Below are 20,631 nucleotides of genomic sequence, written 5' to 3'. Positions count from 1 at the left end.
AACAAGACTCTACTATCTTCACTCCTCGTTAACAAGACTCTACTATCTTCACTCCTCGTTAACAAGACTCCACTATCTTCACTCCTCATTAACAAGACTCTACTATCTTCACTCCTCGTTAACAAGGCTCTACTATCTTCACTCCACGTTAACAAGGCTCTTCTATCTTCACTCCTCGTTAACAAGGCTCTTCTATCTTCACTCCTCATTAACAAGACTCCACTCTCTTCACTCCTCGTTAACAATGCTCTACTATCTTCACTCCTCGTTAACAAGGCTCTACTATCTTCACTCTTCGTTAACAAGACTCCACTATCTTCACTCCTCGTTAACAAGGCTCCACTATCTTCACTCCTCCTTAACAAGGCTCTACTATCTTCACTCCTCGTTAACAAGGCTCCACTATCTTCACTCTTCGTTAACAAGACTCCACTATCTTCACTCCTCGTTAACAAGGCTCCACTATCTTCACTCCTCGTTAACAAGGCTCTACTATCTTCACTCCTCGTTAACAAGGCTCCACTATCTTCAGTCCTCGTTAACAAGGCTCTACTATCTTAACTCCTCGTTAACAAGGCTCTACTAATCTTAACTCCTCGTTAACAAGGCTCTACTATCTTCACTCCTCGTTAACAAGGCTCTACTATCTTCACTCCTCGTTAACAAGGCTCTACTATCTTCACTTCTCGTTAACAAGGCTCTACTAATCTTAACTCCTCGTTAACAAGGCTCCACTTTCTTCACATTTTCCAGAGCACAAAAAGTGTATTTCTCTCAAATGTTGTGTAAACTTTGTTTACATCCTTATTAGTGAGCATTTCTCCTTTGCCCAGATAATCCATCCACCTGACAGGTGAGGCATATCAAGAAGCTGATTAAACAGCATGATCATTACACAGGTGCAATTTTGTCACAACACAATGACACAGATATTTCAAGTTATGAGGGAGCGAGCATTTGGCAAGCTGACTGCAGGAATGTCCTCCAGAGCTGTTGCCAGATAATTTAATATTAATTTATTTACCCCACACCACCTCCAAAGTCATTTTTAGAGATTTTGGCAGTACGTCCAAACTGGCCTCACAACTGCAGACCATGGTGGTGGGGGGGGTTATGGTATGGGCAGGCATAAGCCTACAGACCACAAACACAATTGCATTTAATCGATGGTAATTTGAATGCACAGACATACCGTGACGTGATCCTGATGCCCATTGTCGTGTCATTCATCCACTGCCATCACCTCATGTTTCAGCATGATAATGGATGTCCCCATGTCGCAAGGATCTGCACACGATTCCTGGAAGCTGAAAATGTCCCAGTCTTCCTTGGCCTGCCATGTCACCCGTTGAGCATGTTTGGGATGCTCTGGATCGTCGTGTACGACAGCGTGTTCCAGTTTCCGGCAATATCCAGCAGTTTCACACAGCCATTGAAGAGGAGTGGGACAACATTCCACAGGCCACAATCAACAGCCTGGTCAACTCTATGCTAAGGAGATGTGTCACGCTGCATGAGGTGAATGGTGGTCATAGGAGATATCGACTGGTTTACTGATCCACACCCCCTGGGACCTTATTAAAGGTATCTGTGACCAACAGATGCATATCTGTATTCTCAGTCATGTGAAACTGACTTATATGAATTGTAACTCAGTAAAATATTTAAAATTGTTGCATGTTGCATTTATATTAAATATTAAAATATTATATTTGTGTTCAGTATAGTTTTTATTTTATGCTTCATAAGAGGTTGGAAATATATAGTTATATTATTTTATATAATATTTTATATAAGATTCTACAGAAAATTTTAAGAAATCTCCTTAAATAACTTTATACGAGCACGTTTTTAATTAATTAATGTATCAGTAGGTTTATGGACGACATTTGTAAAGATTTTCGCCAAAACCCAGTTTTTATTTATTCTGTTTAAAAGAATGCATCACCTTTCTTATTACTTATTTTAAACAGCCAGCCAATCACCACACACACAGCTGTTACCCAGCCAATCGCCACACACAGCTGTTCCCCAGCCAATCACCACACACAGCTGTTACGCAGCCAATCACTACACACAGCTGTTACCCAGCCAATCACCACACACAGCTGTTCCCCAGCCAATCACCACACACAGCTGATCCCCAGCCAATCACCACACACAGCTGTTCCCCAGCCAATCACCACACACAGCTGTTACCCAGCCAATCACCACACACAGCAGTTCCCCAGCCAATCACCACACACAGCTGTTACCCAGCCAATCACCACACACAGCTGTTACGCAGCCAATCACCACACACAGCTGTTACGCAGCCAATCACTACACACAGCTGTTACCCAGCCAATCACCACACACAGCTGTTCCCCAGCCAATCACCACACACAGCTGTTCCCCAGCCAATCACCACACACAGCTGTTACCCAGCCAATCACCACACACAGCTGTTACGCAGCCAATCACTACACACAGCTGTTACGCAGCCAATCACCACACACAGCTGTTACGCAGCCAATCACTACACACAGCTGTTACCCAGCCAATCACCACACACAGCTGTTCCCCAGCCAATCACCACACACAGCTGATCCCCAGCCAATCACCACATACAGCTGTTACCCAGCCAATCACCACACACAGCTGTTCCCCAGCCAATCACCACACACAGCTGTTACCCAGCCAATCACCACACACAGCTGTTCCCCAGCCAATCACCACACACAGCTGATCCCCAGCCAATCACCACACACAGCTGATCCCCAGCCAATCACCACACACAGCTGTTCCCCAGCCAATCACCACACACAGCTGTTCCCCAGCCAATCACAGACGAAGGAGTTTGCCTCTATTGCGTCTTCAGTCTTTGCTGTAAGATGTGTTGCAGCAGTACAAGAGCTGTAACTTCCTCTATGGCTCCAAATCCCCAGCTACCAAAACCAGCCCTCCGCAAGTCCAAACCCATTTCCTTGTCTGTGTGCAAGCGTGCGTGTGTATGTGTATGTGTGTGCACGTGTGTGTGTGTGTGTGTGTGTATGCTTGTGTGTGTGTGTATGCTTGGATGTATGCGTGTGCGTGTGTGTGTGTATGTGTGTGTGTGTGTATGCTTGTGTGTGTGTGTGTGTGTGTGTGTGTGTGTGTGTATGCTTGGATGTATGCGTGTGCGTGTGTGTGTGTATGTGTGTGTGTGTATGCTTGTGTGTGTGTGTGTGTGTATGCTTGGATGTATGCGTGTGCGTGTGTGTGTGTATGTGTGTGTGTGTATGCTTGTGTGTGTGTGTATGCTTGGATGTATGCGTGTGCGTGTGTGTGTGTATGCTTGTGTGTGTGTGTGTGTGTATGCTTGGATGTATGCGTGTGCGTGTGTGTGTGTATGTGTGCGTGTGTGTGTATGCTTGTGTGTGTGTGTGAGTGTGTGTGTATGCTTGGATGTATGCGTGTGTGTGTGTATGCGTGCGTGTGTGTGTGTATGCTTGTGTGTGTGTGAGTGTGTGTGTATGCTTGGATGTATGCGTGTGTGTGTGTATGCGTGCGTGTGTGTGTGTGAGTGTGTACTTCTTCATCACCATGGTCTCGTTAAAGTAGAACAGGATTTTATATTTTCCTCCTCTCTCCAGGTTCCCACAGAACATCTCAACTAGCTAACGGATCACACAAAAGGCAGCTTAAATCAAAGGCTGCTAAAGAGAAGCGTTAATACAAGACGATCTGTCTGAAGAGGCCTGCAGCAGCACAGAGCATAGAGAGGAGCACAACTTCAAACACAATGCTACCCTCTTTAATCTTCTCCTGTACCACACTGGACCCAAGGAAAGAGAGAGAAGAGAGCTGTCTCTCTCCCTCCCTCTCTGCCTCCCTTTCTCTTCCCCTCTCTCTCTCCTACTACCTCCCTCTCTCTCTCCTACTACCTCCCTCTCTCTCCTACTACCTCTCTCTCTCTCCTACCTCTCTCTCTCTCTCTCCAACTACCTCCCTCTCTCTCCAACTACCTCTCTCTCTCTTCTACTACTACCTCTCTCTCTCTTCTACTACCTCCCTCTCTCTCTCTCCTAATACCTCCCTCTCTCTCCTACTACCTCCCTCGCTCTCCTACCTCCCTCTCTCTCCTACTACTTCCCTCTCTCTCCTACTTCTCACTCTCTCTCCTACTACCTACCTCTCTCTCCTACTACCTACCTCTCTCTCCTACTACCTCGCTCTCTCTCCTACCTCCTCCCTCTCTCTCCTACTACCTACCTCTCTCTCCTACTACCTCCCTCTCTCTCCTACTACCACCCTCTCTCTTCTACTACCTCCCTCTCTCTCTTACTACCTCTCTCTCTCTCCTACTATCTCTCTCTCTCTCTCTCTCTCTCTCTCTCCTACGACCTCACTCTCTCTCCTACTACCTCCACCTCTCTCCTACTACCTCCCTCTCTCTCTCATACTACCTCCCTATCTCTCCTACTACCTCTCTCTCCTACCTCCCTCTCTCTCCTACTACCTCCCTCTCTCTCCAACTACCTCCCTCTCTCTCCTACTACCTCTCTCTCTCTTCTACTACCTCCCTCTCTCTCTCTCCTAATACCTCCCTCTCTCTCCTACTACCTCCCTCTCTCTCCTACTACCTCCCTCGCTCTCCTACTACCTCCCTCGCTCTCCTACCTCCCTCTCTCTCCTACTACCTCCCTCTCTCTCCTACTTCTCCCTCTCTCTCCTACTACCTACCTCTCTCTCCTACTACCTCCCTCTCTCTTCTACTACCTCCCTCTCTCTCTCCTACTACCTCCTTCTCTCTTCTACTACCTCCCTCTCTCTCCTACTACCTCCCTCTCTCTCCTATGACCTCTCCTCTCTCTCTCTCTCCCTCTCTCCTACTACCTCCCTCTCTCTCCTACTACCTCTCTCTCTCTCCTACTACCTCCCTCTCTCTCCTACTACCTCTCTCTCTCTCCTACTACCTCCCTCTCTCTCCTACTACCTCCCTCTCTCTCCAACTACCTCCCTCTCTCTCCTACTACCTCCCTCTCTCTTCTACTCCCTCTCTCTCCTACTACCTCCCTCTCTCTCTCTCCTACTACTTCCCTCTCTCCCCTACTACCTCTCTCTCTCCTACTACCTCTCTCTCTCCTACTACCTCCCTCTCTCTCCTACTACCTCTCTCTCTCTCCTACTACCTACCTCTCTCTCCTATGACCTCTCTCTCTCTCTCTCCCCATCTGTCCTATGACCTCCCTCTCTCTCTCCCTCCCCCTCTCATCCTCTGTTCCCTGTTCCCGATCACCCCTTGCTCATTATGTTGCTGACACGTAGAGTGGGCACTCACACACACGAAAACTTGGGATAATTAACTGTATTCTACTATACACCAGTTTTGATCCACAGACCGGTTTGGGATTTTAACTTTACCCTCTATAAGGATATTTGAATGTTTGGTTTGTTAAATGTGATATCCTGTTTGTAATGTGAGTTTTATGCTACTTGGGTCATCCTACTCTGCGCGCTCTCTCCATTCCACACAGACCTAGCCCCGGAGTCAAGGAGTGTGTTTGTTGTTGCTTGACCAGGATACACTTGCGTTGTCTGCATGGTCAATGTTGATGGCAACGATGCTGTTTTCACTTTACTTCCTGATATAAATCCACTAGTGTTCTATAATTACAATTTTAGTTTGTGTTTCTTACATCTGCAAACAGCTAGTTTGTCTTTTCTTAGCAAGTTTGAGTTAAATTGGGTTAGCCTCTTAATTCTAGTCACTGGTTAGCTGGCTAGCTAGCTTGCTAATAAAATGTACTAGGCTACCTGCCTCCCCCCTCTAACCACTAGGCTACCTGCCTCCCTCCTCTAACCACTAGGCTACCTGCCTCCCCCTCTCTAACCACTAGGCTACCTGCCTCCCCCCTCTAACCACTAGGCTACCTGCCTCCCCCCTCTAACCACTAGGCTACCTGCCTCCCCCTCTAACCACTAGGCTACCTGCCTCCCCCCTCTAACCACTAGGCTACCTGCCTCCCCCCTCTAACCACTAGGCTACCTGCCTCCCCCCTCTAACCACTAGGCTACCTGCCTCCCCCCTCTAACCACTAGGCTACCTGCCTCCCCCCTCTAACCACTAGGCTACCTGCCTCCCCCCTCTAACCACTAGGCTACCTGCCTCCCCCCTCTAACCACTAGGCTACCTGCCTCCCCCTCTCTAACCACTAGGCTACCTGCCTCCCCCTCTCTAACCACTAGGCTACCTGCCTCCCCCTCTCTAACCACTAGGCTACCTGCCTCCCCCTCTCTAACCACTAGGCTACCTGCCTCCCCCTCTCTAACCACTAGGCTACCTGCCTCCCCCCTCTAACCACTAGGCTAAAAAAAGCACCCTGGGATCACTCACTACTCATAAAGCACCCTGGGATCACTCACTACTCACAAAGTACATGTACAACTTTTTTTACATTTTATTTTTACAACTTGTATTATTTATAAACATAAAATAACATCAAATACAGTCCAATCATTAGAAAAATACCGTGATATGATATTTTGTCCATATCGCCCAGCCCTACCGAAAACACACGCAGAAAACACACACACACACACAAACTCACTCCTCGCTCTGCATCCTAAAGCAGGTAAACATATATGAGGAATATTCAGATCTGGAGAGGGGAGATAGAAGGGGAAGACAGGAGAGGAGAGAGGAGAGAGAGGGGAGAGAGAAGGGGAAGAGAGGAGAGAGAGGGGAGAGAGAAGGGGAAGACAGGAGAGGAGAGAGAGGGGAAAGAGAAGGAGAAGAGAGGAGAGAGAGAAGGGGAAGACAGGAGAGGAGAGAGGGGAGAGAGAAGGGGAAGACAGGAGAGGAGAGAGAGGGGAGAGAGAAGGGGAAGAGAGGAGAGGAGAGAGAGGGGAGAGAGAAGGGGAAGACAGGAGAGGAGAGAGAGGGGAGAGAGAAGGGGAAGACAGGAGAGGAGAGAGAGAGGGGAGAGAGAAGGGAAAGAGAGGAGAGGAGAGAGAGGGGAGAGAGAAGGGGAAGACAGGAGAGGAGAGAGAGGGGAAAGTGAAGGGGAAGACAGGAGAGGAGAGAGAGGGGAGAGAGAAGGGGAAGACAGGAGAGGAGAGAGAGGAGAGGGGAGAGAGCACAAAGGGGAAGAGAGGAGAGGAGAGAGAGGGGAGAGAGAAGGGGAAGACAGGAGAGGAGAGGAGCGAGAGGGGAGAGAGAAGGGGAAGAGAGGAGAGGGGAGAGAGCACAAAGGGGAAGAGGGAAGGGGAAGAGAGGAGAGGAGAGAGAGGGGAGAGAGAAGGGGAAGAGAGGAGAGGGGAGAGAGCACAAAGGGGAAGAGGGAAGGGGAAGAGAGGAGAGAGAGGGAAGAGGGAAGGGGAAGAGAGGAGAGCACGAAGGCCTGATTCCCCAGTGACTCCAGTCGATTTCCACCGCGACCGTGTCCAAAATGGAAAAGCCAATTCCAATTGTTCCACTGTTAATTAGAAGTGACCTGTTTGGCTGAGCTGAGAATGGAGAGATGTAGAGAGAGGGGAGTGAGAGAAGGTGAGGGTGGGCTTCCTCCTCCTCATCCCCTGCCCAAAACAGTCAGCCTCACCCCTACCACTCATCCATCTCTCCTCCCTCTCCCTCGCTCCTACTCACATGATAGATGGACTGTTACAGATTAGGACTGTTAGGGGTTAGGACTGTTACAGATAAGGACTGTTGGGGATTAGGACTGTTAGGGATTAGGACTGTTAGGGATTAGAACTGCTACAGATTAGGACTGTTAGGGATGAGGGCTGTTAGGGATGAGGACTGTTACAGATTAGAACTGTTACAGATAAGGACTGTTGGGGATTAGGACTGTTAGGGATTAGGACTGTTAGGGATTAGAACTGTTACAGATTAGGACTGTTAGGGATGAGGGCTGTTAGGGATGAGGGCTGTTAGGGATGAGGACTGTTAGGGATGAGGGCTGTTACAGATTAGGACTGTTAGGGATGAGGACTGTTAGGGATTAGGACTGTTAGGGATTAGGACTGTTACAGATTAGGACTGTTAGGGATTAGGACTGTTACAGATTAGGACTGTTAGGGATGAGGACTGTTACGGATTAGGACTGTTAGGGATGAGGACTGTTAGGATTAGGACTGTTACAGATTAGGACTGTTAGGGATGAGGACTGTTACAGATTAGGACTGTTAGGGATTAGGACTGTTACAGATTAAGACTGTTGGGGATTAGGACTGTTAGGGATTAGGACTGTTAGGGATTAGGACTGTTACAGATTAGGACTGTTAGGGATTAGGACTGTTACAGATTAGGACTGTTGGGGATTAGGACTGTTAGGGATTAGGACTGTTAGGGATTAGGACTGTTACAGATTAGGACTGTTAGGGATTAGGACTGTTACAGATTAGGACTGTTAGGGATGAGGACTGTTACGGATTAGGACTGTTAGGGATGAGGACTGTTAGGATTTGGACTGTTACAGATTAGGACTGTTAGGGATGAGGACTGTTACAGATTAGGACTGTTAGGGATTAGGACTGTTACAGATTAGGACTGTTAGGGATGAGGACTGTTACAGATTAGGACTGTTAGGGATGAGGACTGTTACAGATTAGGACTGTTAGGGATTAGGATTGTTACAGATTAGGACTGTTAGGGATTAGGACAGTTAGGGATTAGGACTGTTAGGGATGAGGACTGTTACAGATTAGGACTGTTAGGGATTAGGACTGTTAGGGGTGAGGACTGTTACAGATTAGGACTGTTACAGATTAGGACTGTTAGGGATTAGGACTGTTACAGATTAGGACTGTTACAGATTAGGACTGTTACAGATTAGGACTGTTAGGGATTAGGACTGTTACGGATTAGGACTGTTACAGATTAGGACTGTTAGGGATGAGGACTGTTAGGGATGAGGACTGTTAGGGATGAGGACTGTTAGGGATGAGGACTGTTACAGATTAGGACTGTTAGGGATTAGGACTGTTACAGATTAGGACTGTTAGGGATTAGGACTGTTACAGATTAGGACTGTTACAGATTAGGACTGTTACAGATTAGGACTGTTACAGATTAGGACTGTTAGGGATTAGGACTGTTACGGATTAGGACTGTTACAGATTAGGACTGTTAGGGATGAGGACTGTTAGGGATGAGGACTGAGGACTGTTAGGGATGAGGACTGTTACAGATTAGGACTGTTACAGATTAGGACTGTTAGGGATTAGGACTGTTAGGGATTAGGACTGTTACGGATTAGGACTGTTACAGATTAGGACTGTTACAAATTAGGACTGTTAGGGATTAGGACTGTTACAAATTAGGACTGTTAGGGATTAGGACTGTTACAGATTAGGACTGTTAGGGATGAGGACTGTTACGGATTAGGACTGTTAGGGATTAGGACTGTTAGGGATGAGGACTGTTACAGATTAGGACTGTTACAGATTAGGACTGTTAGGGATTAGGACTGTTAGGGATTAGGACTGTTACAGATTAGGACTGTTAGGGATTAGGACTGTTACAGATTAGGACTGTTACAGATTAGGACTTTTAGGAATGAGGACTGTTACGGATTAGGACTGTTAGGAATGAGGACTGTTACGGATGAGGACTGTTACGGATGAGGACTGTTAGGGATTAGGACTGTTACGGATTAGGACTGTTACAGATTAGGACTGTTAGGGATGAGGGCTGTTAGGGATGAGGGCTGTTAGGGATGAGGGCTGTTAGGGATGAGGACTGTTAGGGATTAGGGCTGTTAGGGATGAGGGCTGTTAGGGATGAGGGCTGTTAGGGATGAGGACTGTTACAGATTAGGACTGTTACAGATTAGGACTGTTAGGGATTAGGACTGTTACGGATTAGGACTGTTAGGGATTAGGACTGTTACAGATTAGGACTGTTACAAATTAGGACTGTTACGGATTAGGACTGTTAGGAATGAGGACTGTTACGGATGAGGACTGTTACGGTTGAGGACTGTTACGGATTAGGACTGTCAGGGATGAGGGCTGTTAGGGATGAGGGCTGTTAGGGATTAGATCTGTTAGGGATTAGATCTGTTAGGGATGAGGGCTGTTAGGGATGAGGGCTGTTAGGGATGAGGGCTGTTAGGGATTAGAGCTGTTAGGGATGAGGGCTGTTAGGGATTAGAGCTGTTAGGGATGAGGGCTGTTAGGGATTAGAGCTGTTAGGGATGAGGGCTGTTAGGGATGAGGGCTGTTAGGGATGAGGGCTGTTAGGCATGATGGCTGTTAGGGATGAGGACTGTTAGGGATGAGGTGGCAGGAGAAAAGAAAGAGGGAACGAGTCAGAGGAGATAAGAGAGCCAGGATGGTTTGAGACGACACTGGCAGAGCCTCAAACACATTTGTTTCATCGTAATGTCAGCTCACACTTACAGAAAGAGATCAAGGTTCTGAAGAGAGGAAGATGAACAGAAAGAGAGGGAGAGAGAGGAGGGAGAGATAGAAGGGAAGAGGGAGATACATAGAGAGAGAGAGAGAGAGAGAGAGAGACACTCCAACTCACCATAATATTTATTTGAATGAAAATATGCAAAAAAAAGTTTTTTGAGCATCAATATGAGAGCATCCTTCTATCACAATACCTGCCTAAATCTGTCCTCCAGGACCACCTCATCGTAGCCCTAAGTAGGAGTAGGTTGACGAGAGGACATGTACCAGGAGGACACATGGTGTTAGTGTGTGTGTTGTGTGTTGTGTGATGTGTTGTGTGTTGTGTTGTGTGATGTGTGTTGTGTTGTGTGATGTGTGTTGTGTGATGTGTGTGTGTTGTGTGATGTGTGTGTGTTGTGTGATGTGTGTGTGTTGTGTTGTGTGATGTGTGTTGTGTGATGTGTGTGTGTTGTGTGATGTGTGTTGTGTGATGTGTGTGTGTTGTGTGATGTGTGTTGTGTGATGTGTGTGTGTTGTGTGATGTGTGTTGTGTGATGTGTGTGTGTTGTGTGATGTGTGATGTGTGTGTGTTGTGTGATGTGTGATGTGTGTGATGTGTGTTGTGTGATGTGTGTGTGTGTGTGTGCATATTCTCACATACATGTGCAGGCACGGAGTAAACAGTGTGTTCAGTCAAGTGTAAACAAACACACCTGTATTAATACACGCATGTGCCAATAACGGGTCACACACACACACACACACACACACACACACACACACACACACAGAGTGTATTCCATTAGTGTTGGCCATTCGAAAGAGTTGGGGCCAGTGTGTGTGTGTTCAGTCACTAATGTACTGAGTCGTGGAGCCTCGGGTGATCCAGCTAGTCAACCAATCAATATAGTTCACTGTCACACAACAGGCCCGTGTGTGTGTGTGTGTGTGTGTGTGTGTGTGTATGTGTATGTGTTTTTTTTGTGTGTGTGTGTGTGTGTGTGTGTGTGTGTGTGTGTGTGTGTGTGTGTGTGTGTGTGTGTGTGTTCAGGGCCATCTGGCAATTCTGTCCAGAATTGGGTCCGGACCATGTTTTAGTTGGGTGGGCTGTTTCTTTATAAAGAAGGACATGGCAGTCCGCCCCCCCCCCCCCACACACACACACACACGCACACACACACACACACACACACGCACAGGCCTGTGGGCATAAGATAAGGCATGTTAAGATCTCTGCTGTCACAATAATACATAATGAGAATTTGTCTTGATCAGTGGGCAACGGACAGCCCGGTTTTGGGATTTGCTGAGCTGAGGTTGTGTTAATTCTAAGTCATCAAAGAGACCCGCTCTGCCTCGCTGGCATCAGTCAGACAAGATCGTGAATCGTTAAAAAAAACGAAAGGTGCGAGAGGCAAAAAAAAAAAAGGCTCGAGGCCCAACGCGTAAAATGAGTTAAAAGTTCTGGTTCTGCTGGTTCTGAAATGATGCTAGGCTGGTCCGATTGCTGTGACTGTGTGAAATGATGCTAGGCTGGTCCGATTACTGTGACTGTGTCTGTGAGAAATGATGCTAGGCTGGTCCGATTGCTGTGACTGTGTGAAATGATGCTAGGCTGGTCCGATTACTGTGACTGTGTCTGTGAGAAATGACGCTAGGCTGGTCCGATTACTGTGACTGTGTGAAATGATGCTAGGCTGGTCCGATTACTGTGACTGTGTCTGTGAGAAATGATGCTAGGCTGGTCCGATTGCTGTGACTGTGTCTGTGAGAAATGATGCTAGGCTGGTCCGATTGCTGTGACTGTGTCTGTGAGAAATGATGCTAGGCTGGTCCGATTGCTGTGACTGTGTCTGTGAGAAATGATGCTAGGCTGGTCCGATTGCTGTGACTGTGTCTGTGAGAAATGATGCTAGGCTTAGCACAAACAGATCAGCTGCTGCTGGAGAAGGACAGGGAAGTCGAGGGAGAAAACAACCACTGCCAGTTCATATTTTGGCTGTATATCGTATTAATTTTGTAGGCTGATTAACACTAAACTAGGGAAGGGGGAGATTCGGGGGAAAACACATATGACAGGTGCTAACTTCCAATAACAAGTCGTTAGATTGGCTTTTATAACACATTAGCCACAAGTCATAGACATTCATACGGTACTTTTTATTAAATACAAGAGCTCATACTGTATATTTGCAACACAATCTCACACTCAATGCGTGCAAAGTATGTACAACAAGTATTTCAGCAAATTCTGGCCGTTTTTTTTGCGTGACTTCATTCCTAGGAAAATACATTATTGAGGGGCAAACTTCGGAACAGTCTTTTGAAAGTTATTGGAGCAATGCATTTTGGGAAATGGTGTTCTCCACTGCCTTTTTTGTGTGTCCCACATTTATTTATACATTAAAAAAAAAACAATAATGTTGATCTACCAGATTGTCAACAAAATAATTATAATATAATAGTAGAAATTAGAAGAACTTTATTGGACGGTGGACTGATTGGAAGCCGAGACAGGAATGACATGATACAACAACGCTAGGAATAGAGACAGTTTTGTGCTCTACCTATAGTTGTAGTAGCTGGTAATAATATTGATAGTTGTTGTAGTTCGAACTAATAACTAAAATTATCCGCCGCCATTGTCGCAAACTCTGTTCAACCTCTCGTATCGTCTGAGATTCCTAAAGATTGGAAAACGGCCGTGATCATCCCCCTCTTCAAAGGGGGAGACAACCTAGACCCAAACTGTTACAGACCTATATCTATTCTACCCTGCCTTTCTAAGGTCTTTGAAAGCCAAGCAGATCACTGACCATTTTGAATCCCACCGTGCCTTCTCCGCTGTGCAATCTGGTTTCAGAGCTGGTCACGGGAGCACCTCAGCCACGCTCAAGGTCCTAAACGATATCATAACCTGCCATCGATAAAAGAGAGTACTGTGCAACCGTGACATCCACAGTGCCATCCGTTTTGTCACCAAAGCCCCATATACTACCCACCACTGCGACCTGTATGCTCTCGTTGGCTGGTCCTCGCTACATATTCGTCACCAAACCCACTGGTTCCAGGTCATCTATAAGTATTTTCTAGGTAAAGCCCTGCCTTATCTCAGCTCACTGGTCACCATAGCAACACCCACCCGTAGCACGCGCTCCAGCAGGTATATTTCACTGGTCATCCCCAAAGCCAACACTTCCTTTGGCCGCCTTTCCTTCCAGTTCTCAGCTGCCAATGACTGGAACGAATTGCAAAAAATCACTGAAGTTGGAGACTTATATCTCCCTCACTAACTATAAGCACCAGCTGTCAGAGCAGCTTACCGATCGATGTAGCTGTACACAGCTGTTTTTCTGCTCTTTTGCACACCTGTATTTCTACTTGCACATCCTCATCTGCACATCTATCACTCCAGTGTTGAATGCTCATTTGTAATTACTTCGGCACTATTGGCCTATTTATTGCCTTACCTCCTTACTTGTGCACACTGTATACAGGTTTTACTATTGTGTTATTGACTGTACGTTTGTTTATTCCATGTGTAACTCTGTGTGGTTGTTTTTGTCGCACTGCTTTGCTTTATCTTGTTCCAGGTCGCAGTTGTAAATGAGAACTTGTTCTTAACTGGCCTACCTGGTTAAATAAATAAAACAATTATATTGACCGTTTCAGTAGTTATCTACTATGAAGAACTAGTCAAATTATTTTGTCAGCCAGCTAGCTACTAGCCTAGCTAAATAGGATGACTCCTTCACTGGAGAATAAACTGGATGAGGTGTGTTGGAGACTATCCGGACAACAGGACCTGAAGAACAGTAATATTCGAAGTTCCTCGGAGACGTGGATTATTATTATTACATCTAGACGGGACGGCAGTCTCGTGTAAGGTGAGGGGAAAGGGGTGTGTCACTTTGTTAACAGCAGCAGGTGCGCAATGTCTAATGTTAAAGAAGCCTCCCGAGGTATTGTTCGTCTGAGTTAGAATAACTCACGATAAGCTGCAGACCACACTATTTACCAAGAGAGTTTTTGCATCTATATTTTTCGTAGCCGTCTATTTACAAAACCGATGCCGGCACTAGGACCGGCACTCAACGAGCCGTATAGGATCATAAGCAAAGAAGAAAATGCACCTCCAGAGGTGGCGCTCCTAGTGGTGAACAGTGGCAAGTGTGGGTTTCCTCTTTGTTCTCATGTTATTCAACTGTCACCATGCACCTCCAGAGGTGGCGCTCCTAGTGGTGAACAGTGGCAAGTGCGGGTTTCCTCTTTGTTCTCATGTTATTCAACTGTCACCATGCACCTCCAGAGGTGGCGCCCCTAGTGGTGAACAGTGGCAAGTGCAGGTTTCCTCTTTGTTCTCATGTTATTCAACTGTCACCATGCACCTCCAGAGGTGGCGCCCCTAGTGGTGAACAGTGGCAAGTGCAGGTTTCCTCTTTGTTCTCATGTTATTCAACTGTTACCATGCACCTCCAGAGGTGGCGCCCCTAGTGGTGAACAGTGGCAAGTGCGGGTTTCCTCTTTGTTCTCATGTTATTCAACTGTTACCATGCACCTCCAGAGGTGGCGCCCCTAGTGGTGAACAGTGGCAAGTGTGGGTTTCCTCTTTCTTCTCATGTTATTCAACTGTTACCATGCACCTCCAGAGGTGGCGCCCCTAGTGGTGAACAGTGGCAAGTGTGGGTTTCCTCTTTCTTCTCATGTTATTCAACTGTTACCATGCACCTGCAACAAAGATAGCTCAGAAGTGCGAGTGCCTCTTGAATTTTGAATGCAGGCAAACTGAAACTGTGCAACTACAGGTGACAAAACTCTTGAGCACCTTTACTCCACACACAGAAATGCATACAACGCTTTCCCTTTGGCAAATCTGACCATAACTCTTATCTTAATGATTCCTGCTTAGAAGCAAAAATTCAAACAGGAAGTACCAGTGACGCGCTCAATACGGAAGTGGTCCTATGAAGCGGATGCTAAGCTAAAGGACTGTTTCGCTAGCACAGACTGGAAAAGGTTCCGGGAGTTTTTCCTAGCCACTGTGCTTCTACACCTGCATTGCTTGCTGTTTGGAGTTTTAGGCTGGGTTTCTGTACAGCACTTTGAGATATCAGCTGATGTACGAAGGGCTATATAAATACATTTAATTTCATTAATCCGATAACATTGAGGAGTACACCACATCAGTCACCAGCTTCATTAATAAGTGCATCGAGGACTTCGTCCCCACACTGCCCTTTCCCACCTGTACAATAGGAACACCTACATTAGAATGCTATACCCTGACTCCAGCTCAGCGTTCAACACCATAGTGCCCTCCCAAGCTCATCACGAAGGTCAGGTCTCCGGGACTGAACACCTCCCCCTGCAACTGGATCCTGGACTTCCTGACGGGCCGCCCCCAGGTGGTGAGAGTAGGCAACAACACATCCGCCATGCTGACCCACAACACCGGGGACCCTCAGAGGTGTGTGCTTAGTTCCCTCCTGTACTCCCTGTTCACCTACGACCGTGTGGCCAAACACGACTCCAACAACATCATTCAATTTGCTGACAACACAACAGTGGTAGGCCTGATCACCGACAACAAGGGAGGAGGTCAGTGACCTGGCAAACCATTCCCTCAACGTCAGCAAGACAAAAGGAGATGATCATGGACTACAGGAAATGGAGGGCTGCGTGCGCCCTCATCCACATTGACAGGGCTGTAGTGGAGCAGGTCGAGAGCTTCATGTTTCTCGGTGTTCCACATCATCATTCCTTGGTGTCCATGGTCAAGACACACCAACAAATCGGGAAAATAACCAAAGCTTTTATTTTTATCTACAGAACGCATTTGGAAGGTGTTGTTTTTTGACTACATGTTCATAACATGATTTGGACGACGACTTTGATGCAAAAAAATTTGACAGATTGTTCCTTTAAGAGTTAAGGGTTTGGGATACAGAAACATCTCCAGGCTGCATCACATCCGGCCGTGATTGGGAGTTTGTTCTTAACTGACTTGCATTAGTTAAATTAAAGTTCAAGTTTAAATAAAACAAATCATCTCCAGGGTTAACTTCAGGCATTCATTCTGATTGGTTAACAATTCAGGCACCAATTCTGATTGGTTAAATGAAGGATCAAGGTGTGGGATAGGGTTTAAAAACAGAAAAACAACTCCACGGTTCAGTTTATCCATTAATTAAGACTGGCCTTGCTAACTCGTTGTGGATGGAGGGTTCTGTAGTCAAAACATTGAGTTTGTGCTACGTAGACTGTGGGTTCAATTCCAGCTCCGAGCACTAATTGGTAGGTTTTTTTCCCCCATAGTGGACTGTTTTGACGGCATCTCCCAATGTCCTGGGAACCTGTAAAAATGACACATTTGGACTTGATCTGGAATGATGTCTCTGGTATTGTAGCTCTCTAACTGCAGAGAAGAGAGCAGCTGGTTACCACTGCTTCTGGAGGAGGGGTTGACAGGATGTCTCTCACAATCTATGTGTTCTCTCTCTCGCTCTCTCTCAAAGCCAACTCCCTGAGGAGAAACAGGGTGTGTGTGTGTGTGTGTGTGTGTGTGTGTGTGTGTGTGTGTGTGTGTGTGTGTGTGTGTGTGTGTGTGTGTGTGTGTGTGTGTGTGTGTGTGTGTGTGTGTGTGTACATGTTTAAGTGAGTGTGTGTGTTTCTTCAGTGTTGTTGTGTTATCACTTGTCCTTCCGTTCGTCCAAACTCCTATTAAATCTTTCTGTCTTTCCTCTTTCTACCTCTCCTCCCCTCATTTGCACAACATAAATCCCTCCATCATATCAGTCCCACTGTAACTCACAACATCTCTGATCAAACAATATTCCTCCTCTTTCCTCTCGCTCCCACCTCTCCCTCTCCTCTCACTCGCTCTCCCTTCTCTTACTCGCTCCCTCTCTCTCTCTCTCTCTCTCTCTCTCTCTCTCGTCTTTCATCATTCTCTCCGTTTCCTACTCTATCTGTCAGACAGTGGAGGAGAGCAGCAGGAACACAAACAACCATAAAAAGTGGCCTCAAGGGACCGGTAGTGTTTTCTTGAAAAGTCGGACGGGACTTGTTACTAAAGGTAACAAGCAGAAAGAGAAGTAACTCTTTCACAGTGCCTCTCCTGTGTTCCTTATAACTTTTCTTTCTCGTTCTCTCGTTCTGCTGGAGTAAAATCAGCCCAAAGTGTTTTAGACAGTTTTCACCAGCTTTCTTTCTCTTCCCCTCAATTCCACTCCTCTTCCTCTTGTCATGTATTTAGCAAATTGGTCACCTTACCTTTATCCGCCATTCTCCCCTTTAATCCCTCACCCTCTCCTTTCCTCACCCTCTCCTTTCCTCACCCTCTCTTTTCCTCACCCTCTCCTTCCCTCACCTTTAATCCCTCACCTTTCCTCACCTTCCCTCACCCTCTCTTTTCCTCACCCTCTCCTTTCCTCACCCTCTCCTTTCCCCACCCTCTCTTTTCCCCACCCTCTCTTTTCCTCACCCTCTCCTTTCCTCACCCTATCTTTTCCTCACCCTCTCTTTTCCTCACCCTCTCCTTTCCTCACCCTCTCTTTTCCTCACCCTCTCTTTTCCTCACCCTCTCCTTTCCCCACCCTCTCTTTTCCTCACCCTCTCCTTTCCTCACCCTCTCCTTCCCTCACCTTTAATCCCTCACCTTTCCTCACCCTCTCCTTTCCTCACCCTCTCCTGTCCTCACCCTCTTCTTCCCTCACCCTCTCCTTCCCTCACCTTTAATCCCTCACCTTCTCCTTCCCTCACCCTCTCCTTCCCTCACTCTCTCCTTCCCTCACCTTCTCCTTAACTCAAACGTCACTCCTTCCAAACCACGTCTGGAATACCAAACCACGTCTAGAATACCAAACCACGTCTGGAATACCAAACCACGTCTGGAATACCAAACCACGTCTAGAATACCAAACCACGTCTAGAATACCAAACCACGTCTAGAATACCAAACCACGTCTGGAATACCAAACCACGTCTGGAATACCAAACCACGTCTGGAATACCAAACCACGTCTAGAATACCAAACCACGTCTGGAATACCAAACCACGTCTGGAATAACAAACCACGTCTGGAATACCAAACCACGTCTAGAATACCAAACCACGTCTGGAATACCAAACCACGTCTAGAATACCAAACCACGTCTAGAATACCAAACCACGTCTAGAATACCAAACCACGTCTGGAATACCAAACCACGTCTAGAATACCAAACCACGTCTGGAATACCAAACCACGTCTAGAATACCAAACCACGTCTAGAATACCAAACCACGTCTGGAATACCAAACCACGTCTGGAATACCAAACCACGTCTGGAATACCAAACCACGTCTGGAATAACAAACCACGTCTAGAATACCAAACCACGTCTGGAATACCAAATCACACCAAGAATCATTGAATTCCACTATAACCATCCAACTATAACTATCCAACTATAACACTATAACTATCCAACTATAACACTATAACACTATAACACTATAACACTATAACACTATAACACTATAACACTATAACTATCCAACTATAACACTATAACACTATAACTATCCAACTATAACACTATAACTATCCAACTATAACACTATAACACTATAACACTATAACACTATAACTATAACACTATAACACTATAACACTATAACTATCCAACTATAACACTATAACACTATAACTATCCAACTATAACACTATAACTATCCAACTATAACACTATAACACTATAACACTATAACTATAACACTATAACACTATAACACTATAACTATCCAACTATAACACTATAACACTATAACTATCCAACTATAACACTATAACACTATAACTATCCAACTATAACACTATAACTATCCAACTATAACACTATAACACTATAACACTATAACACTATAACACTATAACACTATAACACTATAACTATCCAACTATAACACTATAACTATCCAACTATAACACTATAACACTATAACACTATAACTATAACACTATAACACTATAACACTATAACTATCCAACTATAACACTATAACACTATAACACTATAACTATCCAACTATAACACTATAACTATCCAACTATAACACTATAACACTATAACACTATAACTATCCAACTATAACACTATAACTATCCAACTATAACACTATAACACTATAACTATAACACTATAACACTATAACACTATAACTATCCAACTATAACACTATAACACTATAACACTATAACACTATAACACTATAACACTATAACACTATAACTATCCAACTATAACACTATAACTATCCAACTATAACACTATAACTATCCAACTATAACACTATAACACTATAACACTATAACACTATAACTATCCAACTATAACACTATAACTATCCAACTATAACACTATAACTATCCAACTATAACACTATAACACTATAACACTATAACACTATAACACTATAACTATCCAACTATAACTTTCCAACAACTGCAAAGACGTAGGAAACGTTGTATTTGTTGTCAACTTCGTTGTGAAGTTATCGGTGGTCAGAGAGAGACAGATAAACATCCCAGATCCCAGGATCTGAACATATTGAGTTGATGCAGGATTGAAAAAACACATCTAACGACCCACTTACAGTAGCTGTTCTACAACCGGCCTGAGGGGGTTTTCAAGTGCAATTTTAGTAACGATGGTTTTGGGAAACAACTCGAAGATTCCAACGATGCTTCTACGAAGATTCTAACGATTGACTTGGCCTTAAGAAGCTTTTGGGGAAACCGGGCCCAATTTGTATAATATTAACACGAAGTGCCCAGGGGTTTGAGGGATGTGGGTTGTTTCCGGATCAGGCTTCTATAGGTATTACACCCCCCCCCCCCCCCAACTCTCTCTTCCTCAACCATCAGCCTCCCACTGGGTGGCGTTTCATCGTGACCTTACTAAAAGGTGGGAGCCCATTAGCAGCCAGTCATTGGCTATTCCACTGGGGTGGCCGAACCAATCAGTTAGCTCGCGCGCTGCCTAAGCATGTCAGGATTGGATTGGACAGCCAGAGGACCATAGAGGTCTGTGCTCATTTTATAGTGTACCAACAGGCCACTATGGTTTCCCTTGTAGGTCACACGGATGACAACATTATACAGTATGTCTTATTGAACACACTTGACTCCTAAGTGATACATAATACGTGTAGTTCACCAATACAACATTTGTTATTTTCAAACGCTCTGGATATATCTGGAATCTCTCGTTTAGTCCCAACCC

This window comes from Oncorhynchus mykiss, chromosome 30 (assembly GCF_057628025.1).
Source record: "Oncorhynchus mykiss isolate SJ-2025 chromosome 30, ASM5762802v1, whole genome shotgun sequence".
NCBI lineage: Eukaryota > Metazoa > Chordata > Actinopteri > Salmoniformes > Salmonidae > Oncorhynchus > Oncorhynchus mykiss.
This window is presented reverse-complemented; position numbering follows the sequence as displayed.